Below are 12058 nucleotides of genomic sequence, written 5' to 3'. Positions count from 1 at the left end.
CCTCGGAGCTGCTCAGACGGCCACACCTCTATCCCCCCTCCCCTTAAATCGCCCCCTGGCCGATGCAACCAATGGTAAATGGAGAAAAGCCAGGTGATCCTGTGGCGGAGTGCTTAAGCAAAAACAAAGCGCGGTGGGGGTGGGGTGGAGTGTGTGTGATGCCCTGATAGGAGTTGACGAAACCATCTCAAGTAAAAAAAAAAGAAAGAGCGATTCCTGGAAAAAGATAATTACTTTGAGATATCAGCGATGGGGGTAATTGCAGATAAATGGGTTAAACAGGTTAAGGTTCAAATGTAAAACATCAAAAGAAAAGATCATTATCAATGCATGTCCTGTAAGGGTAAATTCAACCCGTTTTTTTCCCCTGGGGTGAAAAAACCAAACAGCGATAAGATAGACTGTGACTGAATTACTGATGAATACATGGCCTCGAAATAGTGTGTCATCAGTAATTCTTATTCCCAGAATTCAACCCCTAATTTACTTTAGTTAAAAATAGCAATGCTAAAAATTCAGTAAACTATCCCCATTATTGATACTTTACCAAAAGTCAAACTAGACTTAACTCCCCCAGCATGCTGCTTCTCCTACTAGGAAATAGTTGAAATAAATCACTTAGAATGTAAAAATTATCTTACATATTCTTCCTCAAAAACCAAAACAATTCAACTTCATTTTAGCATCTTTGCTATTGCAGAATCAGAGCAAGTCATCTTTTTATCAGAAAATAATTGCAAAGGATAAGTGAGTCATGTGTGAATCCAGCAGCCATATACATTTGTTTAATAAAGATCTTGGTGGCGAATGATGGAAATTATGTTTATTCTACAACAGGATTCTGCATAAATAAACATTCAAATGATATGAAAAAAGTCATTGAAAAGCAAAAGAGAATGTTTTCCAGCTTCATTTTTGCAATTACCTATGAGTAACTATTATCACTGTTCCTTTATAATTGCAGCCAAAATGACCTGCACATTCCTAATTCTATTTGTACCAAAAATTTTAAAAAGTAAGGCGTGCTTTTACTCTCTATCACTAACTGAAGTCTTCCTTTCTAAGATTAGATTGAAGAAATATCCTTGTTATAATTTGGAAGAGCATATTTTAAAACCCATCAGCAGTGTCTTAACATTTCATTTCTAGTTTCTATGTTTTTCTTAAAAGCTCTGCAGAAAAATGCAAAAGACTATAAGCTATAATTTAGTACAATACAGTATATTGCAATCATAATAAGCTAAAATGAGAGCTTTCTTCAAGAGCTATTTCTTTAAAAAAGCATAAAACCTGTTTGAAGAAACAAAGGTCATGTAGTCCAGTGTTATCTGGACTTCAACTCCCAGAATTCCCCAGCCAGCATTGCTGGCTGGGGAATTCTGGGAGTTGAAGTCCAAATATCTTCAAGTGGCGAAGGTTGGGAAACACTGATCTAGTCCATGTTTCTGCTAGCTAATACCCTATGTGTTGAACTGTAATTCCATTGCTTCATTGTTGTAATAGTGGTTTTAAGGCATCAAACTAGATAGCAAAGCAAAACACTATGAGCAGGGTGACCTTGGAACAGTCATTTTTTCAGTCCTGAGAAGGAAGCAATAACAAACAACTTATGAAAAACCTTGCCAAAAACCCCTGCAAGTACTTGTCCAGGAAGTGTCCAAGAATCAGACACAATTACATGGAGAAAAAATAATTCAATACACTTATGGTGTTAACAATAGCATGTAAATGTGCAGGAGATTGCATTGTACTGTATATCCCTGTTGAATAAATCCAGGCTGGAAGAGTTCTTAAGTTATATGGAGGATAAAACTACTTTTGCTATTGGATATTAGCTGAATAGGTCCAGTTGAGATAGATACATTATCTTCCAAGATTATTTGGGATCAGTTTGAGTCTGTGAATCTTGAGGAAATCTATGTACTGTGTTCTATGTGCAGGGTTCTATGTGCTCTAAGTTCTGCAACAGGGCAGGGTTTAATTTTTTTTGTGAAAGGTAAATTTAATACGTAATTGGTATGTCACAAAATAAAGTACTAGTTTTAAAATGGCGGGCGCCCCCCCGCCATTTAGGCTGTATGGGGCCCCAAAATTCCTGATGGTGACCCTGATCTGAAGGGAGGGAGGAGTGGCTACTAGAGCCAAGGAAGCACTTGTGCACCCCCTCCTCAAGAGGCCCTCCCTGGACCCCGATGTACTTAACAACTACCGTACAGGCTCCAACCTTCCCTTCATGGGGAAGGTTGTTGAGAAGATGGTGTCGCTCCAGCTCCAGTGGTCCTTTGAAGAAGCCGATTATCTAGGCCCTCAACAGTCAGGATTCAGGCCCGGCTACAGCATGGAAACTGCTTTGGTCGCGCTGATGGATGGTCTCCGGCGGGCCCGGGAAAGGGGTTTAGCCTCTGGCTTGGTGCTTCTTGACCTCTCAGTGGCTTTCGATACCATCGACCATGGTATCCTTCTGCGATGGCTGGAGGGGTTGGGAGTGGGGGGCACTCTTCTGCAGTGGTTCTGCTCCTACCTCTCTGGCCGATCACAGTCGGTGTTAGTGGGGGGTTAGAGGTGGACCTCGAGGTTTCTCCCTTGTGGGGTGCCTCAGGGGTCAGTCCTCTCCTCCCTACTATTTAATATCTACATGAAACTGCTGGATGAGATCATCCAAGGGCATGGGGTGAGATGCCATCAGTACGCTGATGACACCCAATTGTACATCTCCACCCCATGTCCAGTCGGCAAAGCAGTAGAAGTGATGTGCCGGTGCCTGGAGGCTGTTATGGTCTGGATGGGTGTCAACAGGCTCAAACTCAACCCTGACAAGGCAGAGTGGCTGTGGGTTTTGCCTCCCAAGGACAATTCCATCTGTAGGTCCATTACCCTGGGGCAGGTGAATTATTGACCCCCTCAGAGAGGGTCCGCAACTTGGGCATCCTCCTCAATCCACAGCTAACATTAGAACATCACCTTTCAGCTGTGGAAAGGATGGCGTTTGCCCAGGTTCGCCTGGTGCACTGGTTGCGGCCCTATTTGGACAGGGAGTCTCTGCTCACAGTCACTCATGCCCTCATCACCTCGCGGTTTGATTACTGCAACGCTCTCTACATGAGGCTACCTCTGAAGAGTGTTCGGAAACTTCAGAGCATGCAGAATGTGGCCGCACAAGCAATCATGGGCCTTCCTAGATATGCCCATGTCTCGTCAATACTCCGCGGCTTGCACTGGCTGCTGATTAGTTTCTGGACACAATTCAAAGTGTTGGTAATGACCTATAAAGACCTACATGGCATCGGACCAGAATACCTATGGGACCATCTTCTGGCGCACGAATCCCAGTGGTCAATTAGGTCCCACAGAGTAGGCCTTCTCCAGGTCCCGTTAACTAAACAATGTCATCTGGTAGGTCCTAGGGAAAGAGCCTTCTCTGTGGCAGCCCTGGCCCTCTGGAATCAACTCCCCCTGGAGATTCAAATTGCCCTCACCCTCCTCGCCCATTTATGTCACCAGGCATGTGGGGACTAATCCACCCCCTTTTGACTTGTAGCATTTGAGTGTGGTGTGATTGTGTAGCATTGATTGTTTTTAGTAATGCAGTGTTCCCTCGATTTTCGCGGGGGATGCATTCTGAGACTGCCAGCGAAAGTCGAATTTCCGCGAAGTAGAGATGCTTCCTTTCTTTCTCCCCCCTCCCTCCTCCATTCCTGGCAGAACGCGCAGGGGCAACGGGGCAGCAATCTGGGGGCTTTGCTGTGCTCTTGGGCGCAGATGGTGGTGGCAGAGGCTGGAGAGGAGGCCATACAGATCACGTACCTGCTACTGCTGCCGCCACCGATTTTGCCACTGCTGGGCCCCTCAGCTGTTTGGTGGCCCACATATCTTCTGTTGGCCGCAGTGGCGGCAGGAGACACAATCTTGGCAGCAGCGGCCGACACGTGGGCCGCCAAACAGCTGAGAGGCCCGGGGATTGCGAAATCGGCCTGCAGTAAGGCTTGGCTTTAAGCCTTATGAGGGCAGTTGGGGGGGGAATCCCACCAGTCACCAGCTGGAAAAGCCCTAAATTTAAAGGGCATCAATCCTCCCCATTCACGCCAAACCGACGTTTCTCGCGGCTGCCTTCTCAAGAGAAATGGCATCGCCAGCAGAGAGGCACTCCTTTTGCAAACCCCGGGGCGGGTGCCACGCCATCTGACCTCCGGATGAGGCGGCAGCTGGGTCCCGGGCTGAAGAGAGGAGGAAAAGGGTGGCCGAGGGGTCGCTCGGCCTGATTTCCCCCATGAAGAAAAAAAAGCCGCTTGAACCCTCCGCTTCCTCGCCTCGAACTCCTCCAAGCGCTTACTTGCAAAGCGCTGTCTCTATTACATGCCGATGCCCCAGCGGCTCGGCATCCTGAAAGCCTGAACCATCGGCCCCCTTTGCTGCTGCAGGTGGGTAGCCGCCCATCCGGATCCAGAGGCTCACCCATGGCCACAAAGGGCTCCTCTCCGAGTGGAGCCGGCGCCGAAAGAAGACGGGTCTGGTGAGGGGCCCGAGCCTTGGCCCCTGCTGCCCAAATTGTGCCTCCTGCCGCCGCTGCGGCCGACAGAAGACACGTGGGCCACCAAACAGCTGAGGGGCCCTGAAGCAGCAAAATCGGCAGCAGCAAAATTGGCGGCAGTGCGTGGCAGTAAGTCTCTTCAAGTGGAGCGTACCAATGCTCCAAGAATTAAAGGGGAAGGCTGGGGCAGAAGCGGAGCTTTTATTTAAATACGGCTTTTTACAATACATTTTAAAAATAAAAAAATACCATGGGTTTTCAAAATTATTATTTTTATTTATTTATTTATTGAAAAACCGTGGTATAGGCTTTCCGCAAAAGTCAGACACACGTAAATCGAGGGACCACAGTAATGGGTTTTAACTTTTTTTTTTAATATTAGATTTGTATTTATTGTATTTTTATTGCTGTTGTGAGCCGCCCCAAATCCTCGGAGAGGGGTGGCATACAAATCTAATAAATTATTATTATTATTATTATTAACCCATCATAAATGTTTCAGTAGATGAAGGGATTCCTTGTAGTGTTTTATGAAATGACTTATGTTGTGGTGAGAAGGAGCAATCCTGCTCATGCCCAATAGTTTCATGGAAATGCTGGGAGAGCTAAACCATCTGTGTGATGTGCCATCAACATCCAGAGACTCTGTCCCTGCTCAGATTGCACGGAAGCTTCTGGTATTGTCAGCCATTGGCTGGCATGTAAATAAGGAAATGGAGAACGTTTTCTGAGGAAAAAGCTGGATTGTACTGCTGCTCGGAATATAAGCCCTACCCCCAAGATAAGCCAGAATTCAGAGTGTCCTCAGGGAGGGTGGGGCAGTGGGCATGGCCTTCATTGGAGTAGATGAGTATGTGTGTGGGGCCAGATGGTGCCTGGAAGGAACTGCGGCCTGTGTTTGGGTGTGGGGAGGCCATGGTTCCCATCATGTGTTTTTGCTGGTGCAGAGGGTGTGGTGGAACTGGTGGATCTGGATGGACGGTGGGGGCTGATAATGCAGGGGGTGGCACCAACGCTGCCCCACCACGTTCCTTGCCACATAGCAGCAGCACTGGCAGAGGGGCAGCTGGGGTGGGGGAAGCTGAAGACAAAATGGTAGAAAACACTACCTGTAGTTCTCAACTAACAACAGTTTTTAGTTTTTAGTGATCAAAGTTATACAACCGCGAAAAAATGACATGCCCATTTTTCACACTTATGACTGTACTACCTGTGCTATCTACATCCTCTGATTTCCTGTTGGAAATGGAAAAGATGAATCTAGTGAATGAATGTTCTTCTCTTACCTGAGTTAGAGGTTCAATTCTGGTTTCTGCTCCCCCAAAACAAAGTGTTAAATTTCTTCTATTCTTCCCTGGGAGGGAGAAAGAATTTCAAAAAGCATAATCAGTAAAATGGGAGGAGGGATGCTGTAGAAAAAAGGACACAGAAAAGATGAGAAATTTAGGAATTCTCAAAGGAGTGGAAGGACCTTATATTACCTCCTGAGGTGTACTGATTTGGATCTCCCTGACAGATCTCCCTGAAAATCTGTTCTTGGAGGAGATTTGACGGATGCCTCTTTCTCTCAGAATCTCTGATCTCCATTGCGAAGGACTTGAAATAGGAGAAAAGAATTAATGGTCATCACAAATCATAAAGTGGTTTCTTTTCTGTGAATACCATTGCAAATCACTCAGTGTCGATCAATTAGGCTGGGAAGTAAGAAAGAAATCGCTGTGCGAAATCTTTCTTCTACAATGCATACAAGAACTTTACAAAAATTAGTTACCACATACTGTAGTATGAATGCCAGGAAAGTCTGGTAAGAAGACATCAGCATTTGAATACATTGATCCAAAGCAAAGATTTTGTGTATAATATAATGCCAGAACAAGGAGAAGACATGATGTTGAAGAGTTTAAAATTTGTATTAATTTTATAATTTAAAATAATCTTTTATAAAATGATGTATCTTTCTACTAAACACTGATAAATTAGCAATAATATATAAAGAAATTTCAAATACAAGTTTGAAATTTAAATGTAAAAAAATGAACTTTTTATCAATTTTGATGGACTTTGCCAAAGCAAAGAAATACAAGGGTAAGATTTATATTTTACTGCAGGAGATTTTCAAATTGTGTATGAAAATCAAACCAAAAACGTTTCTTTTAGGTTTAATACCCAAAGAGATTGAAAAACAATATGTTATACAGTATATGTTAAGAGCAGCAAAAATGCTCTATGCATACAAGTTGAAGGATACTTTAATTGCCGCAATGTAGAAGTTGTTAGAAAAACTGATCGGAACTAGCAGCGATGGCAAAATCAAGTGCTTTAGTTAAAGAAAAGACCACGCTCAACTTTCTTTCTACTTTGGAACCACTGCTCGGTTTTATTCTTAATAAGGAAAAAAATCTTGACTGAGTTTTGCTCATTACGTAAGTTTGTTGTTAAGGAGTTTGCTAGTGTATATTAAATATGTAAAAGTAAAACATTGAGTCAGTAATGTTACCATTTTATGTGACTGCAAAAAAAAAAATCAATTACTGTATATTCTTTCTTTCCCCTCCCTTTCATCTATACTTCTTTCCTTTCCCTTCCTCCCTCCCCCCATTTCCTACTTTTTTCATTTTTCTGTTTTATATCTTGATAATCAGGCCTGTGAATCTGACTTCAATACCAGGAAAGCTCCTTCAACAAGTCATAAAGAGTGTGCCAGCACTTGGATAGGAATGCAGTAATTAACCAGAGCCAACATGGATTTGTAACAAACAAGTCATGCCAGACTAATCTAATTTCTTTCTATGCTAGAATTACCAAATGGGTTGATCAGGGAAATGCAGTAGATGTGGTATATCTTGACTTCAGTAAAGCATTTGGCAAAGTATCTCATACCATCCATATTGAAAAAATGGTCAAGTATGGGATTGACAAAAGAACAGTTGGATGGATTCAAAACTGGCTTAGTGATCTCACTCAAAGAGTGGTAATAAATGGTTTCACATCCAATTGGAAGAATGTTTCAAGTGGAGTACCACAAGCATTTGTCCTAGGCCCAGTGCTATTTACCATATTTGTAAATGATCTAAATGAAGGGAAATTGAAGGGAAACTTATCAAATTTGCTGTTAACACAAAGCTAGGCAGTGTTGCTAATACTGAACAAGATAGAGATAGGATTCAAAAAGATCTAGACAAGCTTGAGCAATGGGCTGAAACTAACACAATGGTATTTAAGAGAGATAAATGCAAGATCCTACATCTAGGCAAAAATAATAAAAACAGCACATATAGAATGGGAGGAATAGTTCTGAGCAACAGCACAGTTGAGAAGGACCTGAGTGTATTGGTAGATCACAGATTAAACATGAGTCAACAGTGTGAAGCAGCTGCAAAAAAGGCAAACACCATCCTGGGATGCATCAAGAGAAGCATAGAATCTCACTCACGTGAAGTAATTATTCCTCTCTACAGTACTTTGGTACGACCACACTTGGAATACTGTGTTCAGTTCTGGGGGGCCCAATTTAAAAAGGACATTGATAAACTAGGGCAAGTTCAAAGGAGAGTTGCGAGGATAGTGAGTGGTCTGGAAACCATGTCCTATGAGGAACGGTTAACGGTTAAAGGATCTAGGGATGTTTAGTCTGCAAAAGAGAAGACTCAGAGGAGACTTGATAGCTGTCTACAAATATCTGAAGAGCTGTCACAGAGCAGAGGGATCAGCATTGTTCTCATTAGCACATGGAAGGACTAGAAACAATAGAATAAAACTGCAAGGGAGTAGATTTAGATTAGATATTGGAAAAAACTTTCTATCAGTAAAGGTGATAAGCCGGTGGAACAGTTTGCCACAGGAGGTGGTGAGCTCGCCTTCACTGGAGGTCTTCAAACAGAGACTGGAAAGTCATCTTTCTGGGATGGTTTAATGAATCCTGCATTGAGCAGGGGGTTGGACCCAATGACCCTGGAGGTCCCTTCCAACTCTATGATTCTATGATTCTAATCTTAATAAAATTATGAAAAGGATACACGAATGTAAATATATTGTTTATTATATTCAATTTTTTCAGGAGTCCCAAGAGGAAGTCCTCTCACCTGCAACTCACCTGCTCCTCCTTCTCCTTCTCCTCCTGGCTCAGGAGGAAGCCTTCCACCAGGGCCACCGCTTGGGAGCTGATCTCTGCTCCACACTCCCGCACCCAGCTCGCCAAAGCCCACTGCAACAACATGGGGAAGAAGGCTTCAAGAGTTGTAAACCTAATCCTACGTAGCTTCTGCTCTGGCAATATCACCCTACTTACCAGAGTTTACAAAACTTTTGCCAGACCCATCCTCGAATAAAGCTCATCTGTTTGGAACCCATATCGCAGCTCAGACATTAACACCCTTGAAAAAGTCCAAAGATACTTCACCAAAAGAGCGCTTCACTCCTCCACTCGAAACAGAATACCCTATGAAACTAGACGTACAATCCTGGGCCTAGAAAGCTTAGAACTAAGATGCCTTAAACAAGATCTAAGTATTGCCCACAAGATCATATGCTGCAATGTCCTGCCTGTTGGCGACTACTTCAGCTTCAATCACAACAACAAAAGAGCACACAACAGATTTAAACTTAATATTAACCGCTCCAAACTGGACTGTAAAAAATATGACTTCAGTAACCGAGTTGTCGAAGCGTGGAACTCATTACCGGACTCCATAGTGTCATCCCCAAACTCCCAACACTTTACCCTTAGATTTATCTATGGTTGACCTATCGAGATTCCTAAGAGGTCAGTAAGGGGCGAGTACAAGTGCACTAGAGTGCCTTCCGTCCCCTGTCCTATTGCTCTCCTATATCTCCTATACCTTTCTTCTATTCCTATATCTCTTCTTCTATTCTTTCATTGATATGTTCTATTACTATATCTTCTTTTCTATTCTTTCTTAGATATATTTTACTATGAGTATCTCCTCTATAACCATCATCATGTATATATATACCCACTAAAACCCTCATTGTGTATTGGACAAAATAGACAAATAAATAAATAAATAAATCTTCTGCCCAGTTCTTGCTGAGATCTTCCCGTGGATTCCACTGAGCACCGGAAGGGCCTTTTCCATTTTAAATTAATGCAAGGAAAATTGTGCATCTCCAAATGCTTTTTTCATTTATTGGAAGAAATATCTATCTGGTTTGTTTCCAATAAATAAATGGAGGCTGGAGGCTGTTTGGAAAGACTGTTGAAACAGAACAGAGGTGGGATTCACCAGGTTCTCAGCAGTTCTGGGTTGGGGTTTGGGGGTGGGTGTCTCCCACTCCTAAAACTGAACAAACTGAACCTGGATGAGCCACATGTCTCTTGTTTCCTTTCTGGGAGTGACAACCCTCCGCCTCCCTTTCTACGGGAAGGACATCCACCCACCCACACATAATCACCTCCACAGAGACACACCTACTTCCCCCACTTCTGGATCTTTAAAAGAAAAGGTTTTATTTTTTTTCCAGACTCTCCATATATGTGCCCATACATATACCATGACTCATAGAAAGATGTGAAGTTATACGTTTCTATCCAATAAATCAGGCCAATAGCCAGTGATGGGCTACCAAAATTTTTACTACCACACTGTCTTATGCATTTTGTTTCAACATCTTTCAGTGCAAATTGGGTGGTCTGGGGTGGAGCTCCAAATTTTGCTACTGGAGCCCATCACTGCCAATAGTCTAATTTTGCACCTATTATACTTCTGTTTACCAGTTTTTCTTCAATGTTTCATAACATTCCCCTCCATTTCCCTCCCTTCCCTAAAGTGACCAGATTTTAACATTGGTAAAGAGGGACACCATTGACTGGGGTGGGGATGGGGGTGGGAATGAAAAATTTGGTATATATGGAGAAAAAAAATTCTCTTTTTCTCTCTCTTCCTCCCTTTCTTTCTCTTCCTTCCTCTTTCTCTCTCTTCCTTACTCTTTTTCTCTCCCTTCCTCTCTATTTCTTTCTCCCTCCTTCCCTTCCTCTCTTTCTTTCTTCCTCCCTTTCTATTTCATTCTCTCTTCCTTTCTCTTCCTCCCTCCTTTTCTGTTTCTTTCTTTCTCTTCCCCTCCTTCCCTCCCTCTCTCTCTTTCCTTCCCTTTCTATTTCTTTCTCTCTCCTCCCTTTCTCCCTATTTGGCATGTCCCAACCATAATTACAGGGTAATTAGTCCAGAAAGACACACACCACAGCAGAGAAGGAAAATCCAGAAGTCTATCAACAGTAAAACAGAAACAGCTCCCTTTTTAAAGGTCAAAGGGATTTTCTGGTACACACAAGGCACAGGTTAAATGCAATCCAATTTCTTACCCAATAACTGGGAAATTGAGTCCAATTCTAAAGTCCAGAAAATCCACATACAATCTTGAACAGCAAAAACCACGATCTTGGTGAAACTATGAATCAGCTAAACTGCCATGAGGCTAAACCAGCAGGCTGCTCATTTATCTGCAGCACTAATTACAGCAGCCCCACCCAACCACAGGTGGCCTTACTTATCTCCTGTAATAATCCTTCAGTTGATCTCTCCTCTTTTCCCGGAGGATGTAAAACTATTCAACACCAGGACAACACATCTACTCTCCAAAAAGACCTCGACTTCGTCTCAGATTGGTCTAACATCTGGCAACTTCAAATATCAACCAACAAATGTTCTACCTTCCACATCGGTAAAAAGAATCCAAACCTCATATATAAACTGAATAAACAAAATCTCACAGCCAACCCACACTCAGTAAAAGACCTTGGAATACTGTATCAAATGACCTAAGTGCTAAAGCCCACTGCAACAATATCGCCAAAAAGGCTTCTAGAATTGTTAACCTGATCCTACGCAGCTTCTGCTCTGGCAATCTCACACTACTCACCAGAGCCTACAAAACTTTTGCCAGACCCATCCTTGAATAGAGTTCATCTGTCTGGAACCCATACCACATCTCGGACATCAACACCCTAGAAAATGTCCAAAGATACTTCACCAGAAGAGTCCTTCACTCCTCCACTCTAAACAGAATACCCTACGAAAGCAGATTATCAATCCTAGGTCTAGAAAGCTTAGAACTACGATGCCTAAAACACGATCTAAGTATTGCCCACAAAATCATATGCTGCAACGTCCTGCGTGTCAATGACTACTTCAGCTTCAACTGCAACAACACAAGAGCACGCAACAAATTCAAACTTAATATTAATCGCTCCAAGCATGACTGTAAAAAATATGACTTTAGCAATCGAGTTGTCGAAGCGTGGAACACATTACCGGACTCAGTAGTGTCAACTCCTAACCCCCAACATTTCTCCCTTAGACTATCCACCATTGACCTTTCCAGGTTCCTAAGAGGTCAGTAAGGGGCGTACATAAGTGCACTAGCCTGCCTTTCATCCCCTGTCCAATTGTCTCTCCTTATCTCATATATCATATATCTTTTCTTCCTTCATATATCTTCTCCTCTATTTTTATATCTTCTCTTTATATATAATACTTCATGTCTATTCTCTTCAATATGTATTGCAGGGGTCCC

The 12058-nt window shown here is 42.9% G+C and overlaps 1 long non-coding RNA gene across 2 annotated transcripts; it reads right to left on the bottom strand.

Annotated features, from left to right (window-relative positions):
• Positions 1-5813: 5813 nt before the first annotated feature.
• Positions 5814-11086, bottom strand: LOC139160369 (uncharacterized). Of its 2 annotated transcripts, none has more exons than XR_011557930.1 (4): positions 10848-11086; positions 8611-8732; positions 6010-6124; positions 5814-5882 (listed from the first exon to the last, which is right to left on the bottom strand). It is a non-coding gene; the product is annotated as an uncharacterized lncRNA (long non-coding RNA). The 2 variants fall into 2 exon arrangements; XR_011557929.1 differs by having other exon boundaries at positions 8622-8732; positions 10848-11083.
• Between the last annotated feature and the right edge of the window lie 972 nt (positions 11087-12058).

Source organism: Erythrolamprus reginae, chromosome 2 (assembly GCF_031021105.1).
Source record: "Erythrolamprus reginae isolate rEryReg1 chromosome 2, rEryReg1.hap1, whole genome shotgun sequence".
NCBI lineage: Eukaryota > Metazoa > Chordata > Lepidosauria > Squamata > Dipsadidae > Erythrolamprus > Erythrolamprus reginae.
This window is presented reverse-complemented; position numbering and strand designations above follow the sequence as displayed.